Here is a 20,025-nt window from a genome sequence, read left to right as displayed (position 1 = left end):
TCCATCCTAGATGTTGTTATCGTTGCAGGTCTCTCCAGGCTGGCGCATAGAAGTCGGGTCCTGGTGTGCGGACACAGTTATGTCTTTTGGGCAGGGAGAGAGGCCCACAGGACTGCCTTTGGTCAGCATTTGGGTCTCGCTTCCACGGCAGCGGTGGAATGGAGAGGAAGGAGAGGCCTGCGTTGGGACGGTTTGTGCCCCTTGTTGTTTAATGCCGGGAGTGTTCTGCCTCCCGATGTGTTGGTTATCCACCTCGGTGGTAACGATTTAGGCCTGTTAACAGGCAAGGCCCTCTTTTTACAAGCACGGGTAGACATACGAAAAATTTGGTGGACATGGCCCGGGGTGCACGTCGTGTGGTCCGCTATCATACCTCGTCGCAGGTGGCTCGGAGGAGGCGACGTGGGAAGGCTCGAAAAAGCCAGGAAACGAGTGAACCGGGCCATGCGGGTTTTCATGATCCATCAGAGGGGTCATTACATTGCACATCCAAATATCACTCGAGATGACGGGAGGTTATATCGGGGGGATGGAGTGCACTTATCTGAATTGGGCAACCAAAGATTTTTGTTAAATTTGCAAGAGGGTATTAGGAGGGTGTTAGAGGAATTGGTGGGGGATAGGGGCGAAATGGACATTTGCCCCTAATCCGTGGCATAAATAGATAGAAAATTCCTCTAGTCGGTGTGCACCTAGGGCACCCCCTTAAGGGGTGAAAGGCCGTTAAGTCAAACACTCACCCCCTGTTTAAAAGGTGAGGTTAGTTAAATGGCCTTTAATTGGAAGGAGTCTCGATACAAGAGCTCTGAAAGAGACTCCTTCTTCCTTTCCCTTGGGGTGATACGGTTTGATTACCGAAACCCAGGTGCTTCGCCCGGAATATTGTGGTTATCGGGTAGGAATACTACCTGGGTTAGGTTGCACCAGTTCCTTGCACCCTTGAGTTAGGTTAAGAACTTAAATAGGTAACGTTAAATAAAAGTTGCCCAATTTGAATCCAAACATTGGTGTTATGTGTTTTATTTCTTGTGTGTTACTTCGTGGGTTGGCAGACAATAGTTTTCCTCTCCCCATGAAATGGGGAGAGAGAAAAAACATTTGTCTGCCTCGCACGAGGCAGGGAGGAGTTCTGTTGGAACCCTCCAGAACATCCGGGGGCGTGGCCTGTGAGTTCAGGCCAGGCCCCCTCCCAGGCATTCTGCGCCTGGACGCTGGCCCACCACTCCTGCCCAGTAACAGTATATTCTACGGTTGCCTAGGGAACCGGGTAGGAATTTTTTCCTCTTCTTGTTTTTTAAGGGAGGTTTTTTGCCTACCCTATACTGTTTAGGGGCTAGATAGAGAAAGTGGGCGTTGTTAAATAGGCCAGGCATAAATAGATAGAAAATTCCTCTAGTCGGTGTGCACCTAGGGCACCCCCTTAAGGGGTGAAAGGCCGTTAAGTCAAACACTCACCCCCTGTTTAAAAGGTGAGGTTAGTTAAATGGCCTTTAATTGGAAGGAGTCTCGATACAAGAGCTCTGAAAGAGACTCCTTCTTCCTTTCCCTTGGGGTGATACGGTTTGATTACCGAAACCCAGGTGCTTCGCCCGGAATATTGTGGTTATCGGGTAGGAATACTACCTGGGTTAGGTTGCACCAGTTCCTTGCACCCTTGAGTTAGGTTAAGAACTTAAATAGGTAACGTTAAATAAAAGTTGCCCAATTTGAATCCAAACATTGGTGTTATGTGTTTTATTTCTTGTGTGTTACTTCGTGGGTTGGCAGACAATTGCCTTTCACCATTATGCAAGGGAAGCAACAGGGAGTAAGCAGAGTTCATTGGGAAAGAAAGCACAGAATTTTGGGAAATGTAGTTTGGTATGGCTAGGAACCCTATGGCAGACAATGCAAAAGTCTCTGCCCTAAGCTACATTTTCCAGAATTATGCTCAGCATCAAAAAGCCCCTATCAGGATACAGGAGAACTATTTTTCCCTCCGTAGCAGCAGCCAGCCACAGTTCCAATAAATTGTGGAATCTGTAAAGTGGAGGACTGACTGATACTTCTTGTAAGTAAATCTCTGTGCCAGGCTGGGAAGAATTCCCTAAATGGAAGTTCTATTGATTAATACAAGAGGCATTCAATGAGATAGCTGTTGTGGCTTTTTAGAAAGTTTTTTTTTTAAAAAAAAAATCCCTAAACTCAGTAGGTGTATGCACATTTCTGAAAGTTGAGGGGAATGATCCTGTTATCTTGTGTATAGAAGATTCAAAAAGATAGCTCTTGTGTGTGTGTGTTTTTTAATGTTATTTTATAAAAACTTTGAAAATTTCCCAAAAATCTGTGCATAAATGAAACATTCTGAAACTTGATGGGATAACAGTGGTAAATGGGTTCTAGCTGTACAAATGAGGGGAAAAGGAGCTCCTGAAGTTTCCCCACTTGTGCAATTACTATAACAAAAAAGTAATGACATTTTGTTACTCTCGTTATAGTAATTAAATTTTCATTAATGATACTTTAGAAACATTTTAGAAATAAAATACTGGCACTCCCTAATTTTGTAATGAGTTTTGAAACATTTTTTATCGATCACACAGCCCAGGTAGTTAGCATAAAAATTAGTAATCATACTTAATCCACAGTATCTTAACTTCCAGTCAGACATAAAAATAAAATATAAAATGCAATATACAATTATACAGTGAATTAAATAAACAGAATATAGTACAAAGAAGCTGGTAATTCTAAATGTGCAGTATCAATAAATTATATGAGTTCAACCTGAAGAGGCTTGCTGCTCAGTCTCCTCAGAAGCAGGCACATATTTATGATGTAACTGCTGGTTGGAACTTAGCTGGGGCAAGGGTTAACATTGCTATATGGGGAACTCCCAGTGAATATCGAACATTAATCCAGGTCAATTTGACTTTGCCCAAAAGTCTGAGATGCTCTGGTATTTGCTTGAAACTTCAGAGTATCCTGTGGTTTTAGGCAGTGTGGACAAAAGGATTGGGTTCAGTTCAGAGAAGTCTGATGTCCACACAGTGCACTGGTGGCATCACCTTTTCATCAGCACAGGGAAATTGAGGTGGAACCTTCTTCTTCTTTTTCTGGTTGCATGGTCACCTCAGCTGATGTCAGCATGAGGTGCCATGAGCAGTCAGGAGCTCACACAGAGTTTTCAATGTTGATTAGCATAAAAGTCTGCTTTGCAGGGTATTTCTTACATAAGATTTATTTGAGAAAAGTCAACAAAATTGGAGCAATGATGGTTACATGGATAGTAAGGTGACTTTTAGTGGGTCTGATGCAATCTCAGCCTAACTGGACAATGTAGACACCAACCCACCAATATAGCAAGTCCAGGAGGGGTCATGTGACTCCTTCCAGGGCCAATCTGGAGCATTTGTGCTCTGACTGTCCCTGGATTTATCAAACAGCCTTTGCGGATGTGATTCAAAAAACAGAACAATAGTCAAAATAGTTAGTTCTCTTCTTAAATGCCACAGTTCAATTCCTAATCAGCACCTCCAACCCACACACAAATATATAATCACAGTTAATATTTAATGATAAAATTATATCCTTATTTTTCACTCTGTGGTGCATAGATAAAGTGTTCTTTCCAGCATTTCGATGAAGAATTACTGAAGTTACAACTAAGGCAGGCTATTGGCAAATGGGAGTTTTTACTTTTTAGAATTAATGCACAAAGAATAGTCATACTAGGTAGCATAAATAGCACTAACTTCCATGTTGCCAGTTTTCATGGTGGTGGTATGTAACAGCTGTTTTTCCTTTATAAAAGCAAACTGCAAACCTGCCAAGGCCAAATCTTTAAAAGTGAGATCTCGGTTTGTTCTTCAGAGGTCTAGTCATAAGCTGTCTTGCTTCTCCAAAATAGATATTCCCAGTGGAGTTCAAGAAAGTACGAAAGATTCATTTTTCTCCTATGCAACACATGCATAAAATCCCATTTCTAAAACACTCTTTAAATATATCAAACAAATATAATGCATGTAGAACCTATTGGCTCATACTATACTCAGAAATGACTGTGGGGGTTTTAAAAAATTGGTACAAAGGGACAAACAATTAGATTTAGACCAAAAATGCATCATAATATTTTAGCACATTGCTACTAATGAGGATAAAGCAAGATGGCTGAGCAATACTGGAAATTTAATCAAACAGGTAGTGGGCTTTAGAGTTGGAAACACATTGCAGGAAGGTGATCTAAACCAATTATGCAAAACTGCTTCTGCAAAACTGGCAAAAGTACACATACTTTGAAGTAGCAACACCAGGCAGATAGCCATAGATAAGATTCCAATGGGATTCCTTCAAAAACAGACTAACTCCCCACTCATCTCTTTATTTGGAAAGATGCACTCATGAGACTCAGGAACAGGTTCAAACAAGGAACCATGGTAACTAAGAAGTCTTCTGGTTTTACCTCTTTGTGCACTTATCTGGGAATAATGCATATAAAATAACATGAGGAGACTTTATTTCGTGAATAGGGATATACATTCTCAAGTATTTTGTCCTCTCATAAAAAGACAAATAATTATGATGTGTGCTGTGGGATATAATGACTATTTTTTCACAGTATTCTTTCTGTAGTTGAATGTCTGAAAGCATAGGAAGGAATTATTCCACAGGGAAATGTGTGAAGACTTTTTGGGTGCAACTCCCCTTTTCTGTGCAGGGAGTCCATTTTATTGCAGAAAATGCAGTAAAGGAGTTGCACAAAAATCAAGTGTTTTCCTCTGTACACTGTGTTTTCCTCTGTTTTTGATTGAATAACATCAGAAGACCATACAAAATTTCCATTGGTCTATTATTCTTTCCAATGAGGTTCCCAACTATCAGGTCGCTTGGTTTCTCACCTTAATTTCTGAATGTCATATTGTTTTATTCCATAAGAATTTTTTGAAATATATATATGAGATACTAGAAACACTTTATGATACCATTGCAATACAGCATGAGTGATGGAGTATATATAAAACCTAGATATTTCAGTGAGCATAATGCTGGAGTGGACTGGTCCATGGGGTCACAAGGAGTCAGAAACAACTGAACAAAAAAGCATCAACATCATATATATACCAACATCATATATTGGTATATACTTGGAATAACATGAGTATACAACATGGAAGTGGGCTATAAAGGGCTGAAGGATTTGTTTGCTCAATTTGCATACTTTTAAAAATATGCAAATGAATATATACTAGGTCCAAACTGTCTGATAGGCTGCATTTCCTGGTATGAGATCTTCATGACAGTCCCTTCTATCAGGCCTCAACTACACTGCCATATAATGCAGTTTTGGAATGAAGTTTAACTGCATTATATGGCAGTGTAGACTCATATAATCCAATTTAATACAGTTATACTGCACTCAGAAACTGCATTATATGGTCTGTGTAGATATGGTCTCAGTCCCTCCCCTTCACAGGCACAGCTGGTTGGAGATAACCGATGTCTGACTTGGTAACTGTCCCTAGGTTATGGAGGCCAGAATAGCCCCTACCTTGTTATTCTTCTAACAAGGACTTTTTTTGAACTGTACTTGAACTCTGTTTCTCTTCTTTGTTGTAAATGATTGTAAATGATTTAATTCTGTGCTTTTAGATATACTGTACTTGTTTTAAATTCCAAGACATCTGGTATGATGATGATGATAATGATGAAGTGTTATGTTTGAGCCTTCGCCTTCTTTTAATCCTCCCGTTACTCGCAGTTTGGGAAGGTTTGACTCCCACAGCCTAAAACTCTTTTGCAAGGTATGTGTTTCTTCATACAGCCTGATATGAAGGTCATAAGCCTCTATCATTTTCCTCTTTTTGCTTCTTCACAATTGTTCATTGATTGCTTCTGAGGGAATGTAAGTAAAGTGGTGCATTCTGTCATTAGCCTCTTAAATTCCTCTCCACATTCTTGGGCTTTAGGCTGATCCAGAAAATGGTCTGCCTTGTGGCATATTTACCCTCATCTCTGCACTCTGATGGGAATAGTCCCTTGATACTGCCTCAGCCATCTGTTCAAGACTAGAGTTTGCAATATACGAGAAGTCATAAAAAACCATTGTAACAAATTTAAACAATGCTATTGAGGAAGATGTTTTCAAAGAGAAATGTAGCACTTCCTTGGGAACTAAAACTTGACAAAATGTTCAGGTCTGTACTTTTTTAAAAAAAATCTGCACTTCTCTTGTTTTTTTGGACATGGCCATTAAATGCTATAATACCAAGCTCGTGAAAAACAGAAGGACATGATTAAAAATTGTGCCCACTTTTTTTTTGACTGCCTTCCATCACCCCTAGCATATTTCAATGATTTTGAAATGGAAGACACAAAGTCTTTGGCCAGCAGGAGTCTTGGCCATCTAGAAGAACATTACTCATCTGGAAAAAGTGAAGAAGAGGAGATGGAGACGCTACCTTATAAAGAAAGGTCACAAAGTTTGCAGCTATTTGTCATACGAGGAAAAGGGGGTTCATGAGAGAGTTGCAGAAAAAGCATATATGGTATGGAGAAACTAGATAATGAAGAAGATTTTCTTCTTCTGTCATAACATTAAAGCCAGGGTAATCACTGAAGTTCAATGGGTAAAAGATTTAAGATAGATAAAAGAAATATTTTTTTCACACAGTGAATAGTTAAACTGTGAATTTACCACCACAAAAAGTGGTGACTGCTGACATCTTGAATCCAACAGTCAAGTCTGCACATCAAAGCTGATTACATCTGGATTTGTGGTGGTACAGAGCACATACATTTTCTTCATGTGGCCAGTTGCTCTGAATCAACAGTTCATCAAGAGGAGAAAGCCTATACCCGTGACTGAACACAACCATAATACAGTATCTGTTTTTGTGCAGCTCTAAAATTACAGGAAATAAGCTAAAACTATGAACTAGTTATTGACATGACATTATTCTTTTATTGAAGGATGTAGTAAATGTGATGTGTGATAGCCCATGATCAGATCTCTCAACATTTGGGTACAATTTCAGAGCAGCCCGGGGAGTGAGACTCCATTTTTAATAACAAAAGAATTTGGCATGGGAGAATGTAATCTTCTTCTCTGCAATGATTTCACAATCCAGAAGATATATACGCACATCCCAACAATTATCCAGTCTTCTGAATGTGTGTTCTGGACTGAAAAATCAGTGATGCTTCTTTTGATATTTCAATTGAACCCAATTAAGCAGTATATATACTATCTATCTATGTGATATTTGTGCATGCAGATAGATTATGCACACATTGCTGCTGATGTTTTCAGATCAATCCTTCCTTCCCGTTGTTGTTGTTGTTGTTGTTGTTGTTGTTGTTATTGTCAGACCAATCCTTCCTACCTATTGGTATAATAATATTTGCTTTTGGAAAATATATGAGAGAGCTCAACAAAATGTGAGGCTCATCTGTCTGCTCTTCCATCTATTTCAGATTAAGTCACAAGGAAAGCAAATAAAAATAGTTATTGCAATTATTTTCTTTCTTTTTAAAAAAAAATCACAAAAATATAAATACTTTGAAATATAGACAAAGGAACTCATCACTCTAAGTTGTCTAATGTGGGCAACAGCAGGGAGATACACCAGGCATCATGGCAAATCCATGGGGCAGTCATCCCCATCACATGGGGGAAAGCGTAGCTGCCCGGCTTCCACCCACCCTTGTCCTGTTACTGGCAACAAAACCACAGGAAGCCTTCCATATTCTCCTTGCTCCCTTGTATGATCCTTTCAGCACAGTTTGGAGATGGGGGCCTGCTGGAAGCAGCTGTATGCTCTGTGCCTGTGGGATGAAGTTCTTGTGTTTGTGCGTGTGCACACGCACACACACTTTTGTTGTGTGCTTTCAAGACATTTCCAAGGTATAGAGGCAGGGGTCCTCAAACTTTTTAAACAGAGGACAAGTTCATGGCCCCTCAGACTGTTCCAATGCACACTGCACATATCCTATTTGTAGTGCAAAAAACACAAAAGAACAATACAATATTTAAAATGAAGAAGAATATTACCCAAAATAAATTTACCAGTACCTCAATGGGGAGTGTCAGCTTGCTGATGAGATAGTCAAGTTAATTAGGATTGTTCCTTGGAACTGTGAGGGCTACCATGTACGCTCTGGACCCTTGCCCTTCCTGCCTTATTAAACAAGCCGGGGGAGGAGGGGAATTGGCCGATTGAGTCTCCAATATTGTCAGTGCCTCACCAGGCCAGAGTAGGGTATCATCTTGGCTGAAAAAGCCAGTTGTAAGACCAATTCTAAAGAAACCTTCCCTGGATCCAGTGATCCTTGACAGTTATTGACCTATTTCCAACCTCCCCTTCCTGGGCAAGGTTCTAGAGTGTGTAGTGGCTGATTTCATCCTAGGCCTGGTTACAGAACAGAGAAAGCTTTGGTCGACTTGATGGATGACCTCTGCAGAGAGCTAGACAGGGGGAGCATGTCCCTGTTGGTTCTTTTTGATCTTTCAGCAGCTTTCGATACCATCAATGATGGTATCCTTCTGTACCAGCTCTCTGGGATGGATTTTGGGGGCACTGCATTGCAGTGGCTCAACTCATTCCTGGAGGGTCAGACCCAGGTGGATGTCAGGATTATTTAGTTATGTATGTGTGTTTTTCAATGTGCTTCTATGTAATTTAAGATGGATTGAGATGTATTTCAAGATGGATTCTATTCTGTTCTATTGTGTATTAGAAATACTGTGCTGAGGCTGTGATAATGTAACCTTGATAGAAATGAGATAACGTGTTCTCTTGCTGGGAAGAGAAGGGAGGAACTGGTCTCAGCCAGAAGTCAGATAAGCAGATGTTCAGAGACTGTTGTTTTTGCCTAGGAGTTCCTGTCTGTAGCTTGCTGTGTATAGACATGTTTTGATGTACTTAGTAAAACTTAGTTTTCTATTGTAACTGAAAGCCTGCAGAGTCCTTATTTTGAACACAGTGTCTGCTGATCTAGCAATCCTTCCGCTGGCAAGCGTCAATTCTCTGACAGTGGTGGTGCAGGGGGAGGCCTGCTCGGACATCTGGTCTTTGGTGTCCCACAAGACTCTATTTTATCCCCTATGCTTTTCAACATCTAGATGAAACCACTGAGTGAGGTGTTCTGGAGTTTTGGAGTTTGGTGTCATCTGTACACAGATGACACTCAACTCTGTTACTCATTTCTACTGCAAGCCAAGGAAGCCTTTCAAGCCCTGAACCAGTGCCTGACAGCTGTGACAAGCTGGATGAGGGCTAACAAACTAAAGCTTAATTCAGAGGTCACAGTGGCTGGGAAGGCCTTCACACAACTTGTGCATCAGCTGTGACTGTACCTCAAAAAGCCAAACTTGGTCATGGCCTTAGTTACATCTCGTATGGATTTTTGCAATGCACTCTACGTGGGGCTGCCCATGAGAATGGTCTGGAAGCTTCCATTAATGCAAAGATCTTCAGCCTGACTCCTTACAGGGGTGGGCTGTAAAGAAGATATGCCCCGCCTCTTAAAATACCTCCATTGGCTGCCGATTTGCTTCCAGGCCCAATCCAAAGTGCAAGTTATTACTTAATAAAGCCCTATATGGCTCGGGTCCTGCCTATTTACATGACCACATCTCTGCTTATGAACCTGTCCAGACTTTAAGGTCAGCTGGGACGGCTCTCCTTTTGATTCCATCCTCCTCTCAAGTGAGGTTGGTGGGGAAGAGGGAGAGGTCATTCTCGATAGTGCGCCCCCCCCCCCCCGCTTTGGAATGTTCTCTCCAAGAAAATAAGACAAGCACCCACTCCCCTTTTTTTTGTTGTGTCAGCAGTGACTTGAGAAACTGCAAATCACTTCTGGTGTGAGAGAATTGGCCGTCTGAAAGGACATTGCCCAGGGGATGCCGGATGATTTGATGTTTTTATCATCCTTGTGGGAGGCTTCTCTCATGTCCTGGTATGAGCAGCTGGAGATGAAAGAAGGAGCTCATCCACCTCTCCCCGGATTTGAACTTGCAACCTGTCGGTCTTCAGTCCTGCCAGCACAGGGGTTTAACCCACTGCGCCAATGGGGGCTCCACCCACTCCCTTAACCTTCAGGAAGGAGTTAAAAACCTGGTTAGAGTATTACAGTACCTAACTATCAGACAGGACTTGATAACAGGAATGGATTGGTTTTAAATGGTGTTTATATTTACATTGTTATTAGAGGACAAACAACTTTTAAATTGTTATTTATTAATTTTATAGCATTATGTTATTTTAATTGTATGAAATCATAATTGTTTACTGTGTTCATGGTCTCTTGTTATATTATTTTCTGTATCTGTTGATTGTGGTAAGCCACTTTGAGTCCCTTCGGGGAGAGGGGTAGGGTATAAATAAAGCTTGTTGTTGTTGTTGTGTCTTTGAGTTGTATGGGATTTAGGACAATCCTTAGGTGAACCTATTGCCTGCATTTCTTGGCAAAATTTGTTTGGAAGAGGTTTTCCATTGTCTCTTGAGATAATGTGACTTGCCCTAGCAGAGCCAGTGGGTTACATGATCATGTGGGGATTCAAATCTCCAGTATCATAGTCCTACACTAAAACCACTACATCACACTGGCTTTCCTATACACACATACAGTGACACTCAGAACAAATTTTAAAATCTAGGCTAAAAACCACATACAACTCAACCCATGAGATCATCCAAAGGCAGTCTAAAGGGAGGTAGTGGGGATGGCACTTGGAGGAGGGGGAGAGAATATCCAACACTATAAATATCAGTATACATCTGATTTCCCATCTATATTCCAGAGGTGAAGCTTAGGTCTTTTGACTTTCAATTATTGTCCGCCGGATTTTAATTGCAGCCGTGCAGAACGTCAAACTCAGAAAAGAGATTTCTGATGATAATTCATCAATTGTACTCCTGGAAAACAGAAGTGGGCCACAGAATTGACAGGCATCTTCAGATCTTTTCTTTTCCAGAGCTATGGCTCTGAAGCACTATAATATCAAGGAATTTTACCTGCTCTGAATTTTTTGTGCTTATGAAAAATAGCTCCAAGGCCATTCTCACTTACCATAAACCTAATCAATTGCCGCATTTTAAAATACTTTTTTTTCCATCCCTGTTCCTCTCTAAGAAGAATATTATACAAATCAGGAACTGGCAGGCAGCATCATTTTTAAAGGATCTTAATGGAATTTGCCCTGCAGGATAGTTGTTACCCTGTCAAATATGTGGAAATACACACATAGATTTGGGCCTACGGTATAGTAATATAAAGGGCTGAACCTCTCATATTTCACTGTTGCAACCTACTTTCTCTCCTATATTTCCCAGGATGCATTTGATTTCAAGAGAATGAAATACTGACGGTGCATAATTGAAATGAGAGATATATACTGTGCCACTTTTTCTCTTCTTTTTAAGGGGAAAAAATAACTGAGCTATACAGCATATAAGTGAGCTGAGAACAGTTCAAAGCAGTACTATTATATCTGTTAGGGGTTTCGAGCTCAATAAAGCAGATGTCCTATATTTACAAAATTGCTTTTAAAATGTTGTTTATGGGGAAAGAAAAAGATGCAAACAGTTTAACATTTTGCCCCCCAGCATTTTCCGAATATATTTCTATGGCAAGACATTTTATCTTCTTCACGCGGCTGAGCTGGCAAGCCTGAACTAATATCTCTGCAACTTCTTAAGGGTATTTCTTTACTACTACCTGCAAATAATAAGGATTTCATTTAACAAGTCAAGGGGCAGATACAAAGCTTCAGGACATTTTTCATCATTCTTGAAATGATAAGGTAGGAAGATGGATGGCCAAAGGTCCTTAACTAGAGTTATTGCCTACCCATGGTTATAGAATGGCTTTCCTCAAAATTTCAGTTGTATTTGGTAGAATTTGGGGGTGGGGGGAAATAAATAAATGACCTATGATATCTCATTCTTCATTTTCTGGGAGCTGCTTTCTTTGAGAATTCAAAGTATAGTCAGCCCTCCACATATGTGGATATCCTTTTTGCAGATTTGACTGTTGATTTCATTAGTATTTTCTCTCTAGAAATCTTTAGATCCTGCAATATGACTATGGATAACAACTATTAAAGTTAAATTGGATGACCTAAAGATTCCTAAAGAGATTTTCTCTCGGGGAAAAATATTACTCTTAATTCTTAATTTTTCAACTTTCATGAGGGTCCTTAATCTCTAACCCCAACAAATATGTCGTGATTACAGTAGCACAGACTTACCATAGCCATGATCTCTTTTTTTTACTACTGCTTTTTATCCTTTTTACTATTGCTGCTGTTCATGCAACATCACCAAATTTAATAGGACCATTTTCAATGGGGTTCAAGAGCAGAACAACTGCAAGAAAAGCAGTAGTAAAACCAAGAGTAGAGTTGCTGCAGCGAAAGTGTGACTATCTTACCATGATCCGCTCTTCCCAAAAAATGTATTCATCCAAAATACTCTCTTGCTAAGTGACTACTTTATTATTGTCATTACTACTACTACAATTAAGGAAAATATTTTGTCAACCTGCGAGTTTAAGGAAGGGACTTAGTAGTATCTGGGTGCTGACTGTTCAAAATTATGTGTTTTTCAAATTCTTTTTAATAGTAATCTTTATTTCTAGCATGCCCCATCTCTCCAAAAGGACTCAGGGTGGCTTACATCATGAGTAAAACACAATAAACAATATATAGAAAGTAAATGACAAATTAATAAGGAAAACCAATAAAACAAAATAACAATCAAACATTAAACAGGAAAATATTAATTAAAACATTATATCTTCATAAATAAGTTAATAAAAAGCCAAAGTGCCCAAGTGTATTCATAAAAACAAAGACCTCGTCCACATTAAGGGTTACTAATCTTTTTTCAAAGACCTGTTTAAAAAGCCAAGTTTTTCTTGAAAATCATGAGGGTGGTTGCTTGTCTGATCTCCCTGGAGAGTGTGTTCCAGAGCCAGGGAGCTAGTATAGAGAAGGCCCTCTCCCTCATCTCCACCAATTTTGCTTGCAATGGAGGCACCCTCATGAGAGGAGGCCTCCCCAGCCAATCATAATTTCCAAACAGGTTCATAAAGGGAGATGTGGTCCCGAATAATATAAGGCTTTATAAGTAATAACCTGTACTTTGAATTGAGCCCAGAAGCAAAAAGGCAACCAATAGGGGGATCGTGCATTCTCTGTAACCCGCCTCAGTCTCGCCTCAGTCAGCACCCTGGCTGCCTCTCTTTGTACAAATTGGATATTCAGAGCCATCTTCAAAGGCAGCCCCATGTGACGTGCATTGCAGTAATCCATCTGAGATGTAACTAAGATGACCGTGGCCAGATCTGGCTTCTCGAGGTACAGTCACAGCTGGTGCACATGTTTTAATTGTGCGTAGGCCCTCCCTATGGATTTTAGTTCATTTTTTCTAACTTATAATTATATATTTCCTATTTAATAATACTGTAAACCAGCACAATTATTATGTGTGAGGGAGAAATATGGGATCTAAATCAAATAAATAAGTAACACATGAAAGGCAATAAGTATCCCATGAATCCAGTAACAACATCTAATTCTTCAATGTGTCCAACACCATTGGACAAGGTGTTTGAAACAGCCTCACCTCCACAATTGGTCACAAGACTATGGTCTTGTAACCAAATCAGAGGGGGCCCTGTAATTCAAATAGGCAACCGTACTGATCTATTTTGAAAGCTGATACAGGCCTTTAGTACATAAAGGGACAGGATTTTTTTTTATCAAAGTGGCATTCAAAATTAGCAGTGGCACAACTGCTAGTGGAATATCCAATACAACTATGATACTACTAGATTGTTGTATTGCTCTCTATATTACTTTGCCCTTGACGACTACACAGATTCATCAGCTAGTACAGGCTGAATATCCTTATTTGAAATGTTTGAGAAAAGCAAAATTTTGGAGTTCAATTTTTTTAGGAATTTAGAATTCCCATATTTGCATATACATAATGACATACCTTCCCCCCCCCCCTTTCAAAATGGCCTTATTTGCCTCAAGTGGGCACTCCACTGGGGGGGAGGGGAGGTTTGGAAAGAGATGGAGGAAGCTACCGGGGAAGAAAAAGGAGGATGAGCCACTGCTGCCAGGTCCCCCTCTTGCTTGATTTGCAAGGCGGCCCACACAATGCAGCCTCTTCCTCAGGTAGAGTGCCACTCAGCCCCATCGCCCCCATTAACAAAAGATCCAGCTGTTCGTGATCTGTTAAGGCTTTGGCTGGATCTCACTCAGTTCATTTTTGGTGATCCGGCAGCCGGATTGCCAAATTTTCCCAAATCCCTAATTGCCAAATGGAATTCTGCATACCCCTAATAAACAGCATCAAGACAAAGACTTCCCTCAGCCTGAAAACAGAATAAATAGAAGCTCCCAAACTGGTTGTTTATTGATTTTTCCACAATATTTTTCTTAAGTAGGGGGTGGCTAATAAGTTTATCGTGTCTACTGGAATATGTTTCTTTGGATTGGAAAATGCCTTTTGACACTTTGATTATTACAAGAAATCTGAAGCATTAAAGAGATGCAACATCACAGAAAGATTTTTTTAAGGATTTGTCAATTCCAATGAAGTGATCTGTTTTAGACCTCAATTTTCCATGCACATCTGCAGTTGCTTCCTGCAGGAAAGCAGAGGGATGATGCCACTGAAATAAAAGGGGAACCTAAAATGTGACCTTTTCAGCAAGTGATAAAGCATATTGATTGGTTATTGCTGAAGGACATCATTAAAATCCCTCTGTTTGATTTCATTTCTTCTTCTTCTTTCCACCCACTTTTCTTTCTTTTATTTATTATTTGGTTGCCCAGCGGGCATATGGGAACTAGCTAATGCTGCCAGTCCAACTATTAAAGAATTTATCTCTCGAATGAGGTCTGAAGTACACATGATAATCTATTTGGCAGCCCCTATGATGGCCCATGAATAAAACATATGACAACACAGTTTGAGCACAGGAGCTTAATATCTGTTACAAAAGACAATGTCTGGATGCTCCCTGAAGGTCTTTCGTGGTTAGTCCCTGAGGTCTAGAGCTTTGTTCTTTATATCAGCTCACCTACAAGTGGAGTGGTCGACTCCCCTCCTTCTCTATAAAGAATTTATAGTGCCCCACTCAAAAGCATTTAATGGAGAAAGCAAGGAGATTCAGGGCTTGGTGATATTTCCTCCCTGGTTTGGCATTTCTTATTTTCCAATTGTGATTAGAAATAAAGCTACTTTTCTAAGACAAGGCAGGCCACAAAAGTATACATATTTAGTTTCCTTTCACACTGGGTCAGTGTTGTTCATCAGTTTCTTTCTTTGCTGGCATTTCCCACATCTTTAATGTCCATGTGAGACTTCTGTTGGCTCGAGTGTACATTCAGTTGGAAATTGGGTCTCTTCCATGTTCTGTCTCACATTAGTGAACTGGCATAGTATATGACTAAGTGTCTGAATGGATAAGTCCCTGGCTGCTATCTTGACTAAGCCGTCAAATCACTGTGCACTTGCAGTACAACCTCCAATGTATCTACTCCCAATAAGGCCTACTAATCAGTGGGGCTTACTCCCACATAAGTGGGGATTAGGATCATGACCTTGGTTTTGGATCTCTGTCATGTGTCTCCCTGTTTCTGTTCTATGTTAAGTCAGGAATTTGTACTTTTTTAACAAAGCAAAAGAAAGATCATTGAGTTGAAGCCAGCATTTATGTTTTCAGAAATTCATTTATTTAGAGTAGTTATATCATGCCCTTCAGCCAAAAAGGCTCCCAGGAAGGCTTACAGATCATTAATTTGACAGTTCTCTACCCTCAAGGTTACAGTCTTAATAAGATATGACACATAAGGAACTGGGGATGGCAATGAAGAGGATTAAGTCCAGCAGACGATGGCTGCTCTTCTCTCCCTTAAAGACAGGGACAGTGGCAGCTCAAACTTGAAGAAAGGGCTTCTCACCAGTTCTTGGGCCAAAGCATGACGAAACTGTGGCTGGTTGCTCTTCTGCCTGCCCCAGCCCTGAGCAGTGGCAGTGAGAATGGAATGAGAATCATTGTGCAATATGTTTATTTATGTATTTTATTTAAAATATTTCTATCTCACCTCACACTATAAGATCTCATGATGGCAGTCAAATAAAAACAATATAAACAATACAATCAATGTAAAAAAATTAAAACAATAAAATAATTTATTTATAGTATAAAATGTGTTAATACATTGACATATTAAAACAGGTTTAAAAATAGACTAGTTTAAATCCATGAGTATTTTAAAGTAAATCACTTATGCCCAAAGACTTTAGTAAACAGCTCTTTTAAAACTCTATAGTATTTCACACTTGGGATGAGTAGACCCTCTCACACATCTTCTCACAATGTATTGACCTCACCAGTGGCACTCAAAGGGGTGAACTACCAGCAGATCTCAAGGGATATCCTCACAAAGGTATCCCTTCTTGATCCTAGAATACATTAATTGGCATAAACCGAAATCTGTGCACCTATCATTCCATTTGCAATCTTAAGATTGATTTTCTAGCATTCCATTTTACATGAAGACCCTGTAAAATGTAGAGAAAGCTCTCTTCTTTAAAAAGTTTCTTCCTCTGTGAGGAGGCTGATGGAAATGTACAAGGAGGTGAAAGGACTAAGGCAGTCACACATTTGTTTAACTTACATTCCAGAACCACTGAATGGGGCTTTAGAGCAGACTTCATAGGCACATGCTCGCAAACTTTGAGTCAGTCTATTTCTACCTCTATGTCTGATTTTTTTGTGCTGTTCTAGACTCATGAAGACTTCTAGGAAACTCAAAATTTAGCACATATCAGTGGCGTATTGATGGGGAGTAATGAAAATATTTCTGAAGTGTGGATTTGTATATTTGTAACTATATTGCAAGAATTTTAACTTGTAAGTTACCTTGAGTCCCATTTGAGGGAAATATGAGATGATGACAGTTATTATTGCTTTTACTATTATTTTTCTCCTCTACTCTTACACAGCAATCCTATAGGATTGACATTAGATTTAAACAAAGTGGTGTATAAAAAACAGTCTTCCCTAGCCTCCTGCTCTCCAGATGTTTTGGGCTGCAACTCCCATCATAACCAACTGAAGTTTATTTTTGCATTTATGATCGGAAGTACGAATATCCATAGGACAATGGGTTGAAGAGGGCTGCTATAAAGAATGTTGAAAATGTAAAATAGTTCTTAATAAATGCTAAATACTATTAATGTTGATAAGTTTTGTACATGAGTCATTTATAGTTAAATAAAAAAGTATTCTTAGTATCACTTATGTGTTATAATGCAACTGAGGTATATATTAAATCACTCAAGACGAGGAAGTAGCTGAATTCTCACCATTTAACAAAACACCCTTTCCTTACAAAAACAGGAATATTATTAACTCATAATCTCAAAACATGAAATATTTACAATGTTTTCTTTGCATTTGATGAGTAGCATGAAGTTTGGTATTTAGATATATTCATTTGCTTATGTGCAACTTTTAATGTAAGAAGCTTGCTTTAAATAAATGAACTTTTCCCCTCAATTAGCTTTAATTCTTAAGACATAAGAAATCAGATCCAGGAGTAAAATAAACGGAGCACAAATCAGTCTTGGCAAGCCCAAGTGGCCAAACCTGTTCCTGGTTCAGGTAGATAAATACCATGGAATTGTTAAATGTGACCTTTGCAGCACAACAAGAAAACTATTGTCTTTATATTTTGAGTTTGTTTTTAAAAGCCTAGCTGTTTAAAAATAAAACTGCTTATAACACATTTTTCCTTGGGAAATCTCTCCCTTTATGCACAGGCTTTGGCCATTAATCCTCTAATTATGTTCCTGCATAGATATAATTTTTGATCTTATGCACACGGAACCATAAAAATAAAAGTTTTTATATAAAGGCTGCTTTATGTAAGTACCCAACAGCTGTTGTTGGTCAAACAACTTTCTAGGGACTGTCTCTTCTCCATCAACAGCTCTTGTATATGCCACAAATACTACATTGTACAGCTCCAGTTCTTGCTCCGCTGTGGCTACATGATGCCTCACTGCTTTTAATCAGATGCCTTCATTGCATTCTAAATATGGCAGCAGTTCTGCCACCCACAGCTACCAAAGGCAAATCCCACAAAAATGAATTTGTCAACAACAACAACAAACAATGCTTTCTCCTCACATGAACGTTTTTTTCTTTCTTTAAACAGGATTCCGATCTTTCTCTTTAACTACAGCAAGTTTGCATAAAATGCATGAAGGTGAGAGTAGAGAAGAGTGTGTTGATATGCACATGTACCCAACTAAGATCAGGTTTCAGTAATATGAAGCCCCTTATCTGGGAATAATGTCTAGGGTGGAAAGGATAGTGCCATTATATTGTTGCTTGAAATTCAATATGGCACTTACATCTATATATGGGAGACTTGCAACTGTGAGAAATAGAAATGAGCAGTTTCACAATGTTTGAATTAAGTAGAGGGCTGCCACAGCATTATTATGTAGGGAAACTAGCAAATTAGTAATTGCAAAGTGTGACTAATTGCCACCAGATACCAATGTGCATCAGTAGAACCCAGTGCACATTGGTATACTCTTGCTGCTGCACTAGTATGCATCTTTGCAATTTGCTAAAAAGTTTCTAAGACGCTGAACAATGGCCTGAAACTGCAGGAAAAGAGATTCCATCTATACATTAGAAAAAAAACTTTCTGATTATAAGAGCTATTCAACAGTGGAATATACTGCCTCAGGTTGTGGTAGAGTCCCCTTCTTTTAAGGTTTTTAAACAGAGACTGGCTGGCCCTCTGTTAGGAATCCTTTGATTTTTGCATGGTAAAGGTTTGGACTGGATGACTTTTGTGGGCTCTTCCAATTCTGTGATTCTGTAGGACCTCTGATACAAAGTGAAGTCATATATAAAGTATCACAGCAAAGAGAATAATATAGAATTGGGGAAGGGGGGAGGTTCATTACATTTTTATCTTGCTAGAAATATGATGTGTGTTTAATCAAAGGCATCTCCCAAGAAAACTAACTGTTCAGGATGGATTCACAATGGCTTAATGGAAGTAGTGTTGAAAATAATATTAGTAACTAATTAGTAACAGCAGATACATTCCTGAACTTATTGTAGAAACAAATGATAGCCTATTGCAACCCTATTGAAACCCTATTGAAACTGGGTTGAAATTAATGAAATGAACATGAGAGAGTATAGAAAATTCCCAGAGAGGTGTCCTATCTAAGAATGTACTATATTATCCATTGTGACCCTGTGATAACTTCCCATGGAAGCATACCATAGAATCCTTCAAAGCCCTACATGGTTTGGGTCCAGTTACCTACAGGATGGCCTGCTGGAAGAGCTTCAATTGGCTGTCAAAATTCAAAACACAACTGAAGACCTATCTCTTCCAGCAGGCCTGCCCAGGGCTCTTCCAGACAGGCCCTATATCCCAGGATCTGATCTCAATTTTTCTGTGTTAAACTGGAATATATGAGACTGCACTGTCGGATAATCTGGGATAAACAGAAAACCTGGGATCAGATCCTGGGATATAGTGTCTGTCTGGAAGGGCCCCCAGTCAAATTTAACTTATGAATTTTAGCCTACATTTTATTGGTGTGGTCTTATAGGTATGTGTTGTTCTATGCATTTTAATACTCTTCTGTTTTATTCCCTAGTTTTAACCTATTGTATCCCACCTCAAGGAGAGACAGGAATTTATTATTATTATTATTTGATACACAACAAAATTAGTGCACAACATTATTCTTAGAACTGTCAACACCAGAACTATCTCTGCAGAGATGGAGCAAACTACTGAAGTAGCCCGGTGGTTCAAAATAGACAAAGGTTTTACCAACTTTGGGAAGTGTGAATTTTGTTGCAATACTGATTAATTTGTTGTAGTAGAGGAACTAGTAAGTTAGGGTTAATGCATAGGGATTTCTGATACGTTGTAAAAAATAAACTGATTTGTTGCTGGGTTATAGCATGTTTCCT

At 39.4% G+C, this 20,025-nt stretch overlaps 1 long non-coding RNA gene across 1 annotated transcript in view; it reads left to right on the top strand.

The window, feature by feature from the left end:
- The window catches only part of LOC137096827 (uncharacterized), a 401,635-nt gene that overhangs the window by 316,322 nt on the left and 65,288 nt on the right, over positions 1–20,025 (top strand). The window lies entirely within an intron of this gene.

The sequence above is a fragment of the Anolis sagrei genome, chromosome 4, assembly GCF_037176765.1.
Source record: "Anolis sagrei isolate rAnoSag1 chromosome 4, rAnoSag1.mat, whole genome shotgun sequence".
Classification (NCBI taxonomy): domain Eukaryota; kingdom Metazoa; phylum Chordata; class Lepidosauria; order Squamata; family Dactyloidae; genus Anolis; species Anolis sagrei.
This window is presented reverse-complemented; position numbering and strand designations above follow the sequence as displayed.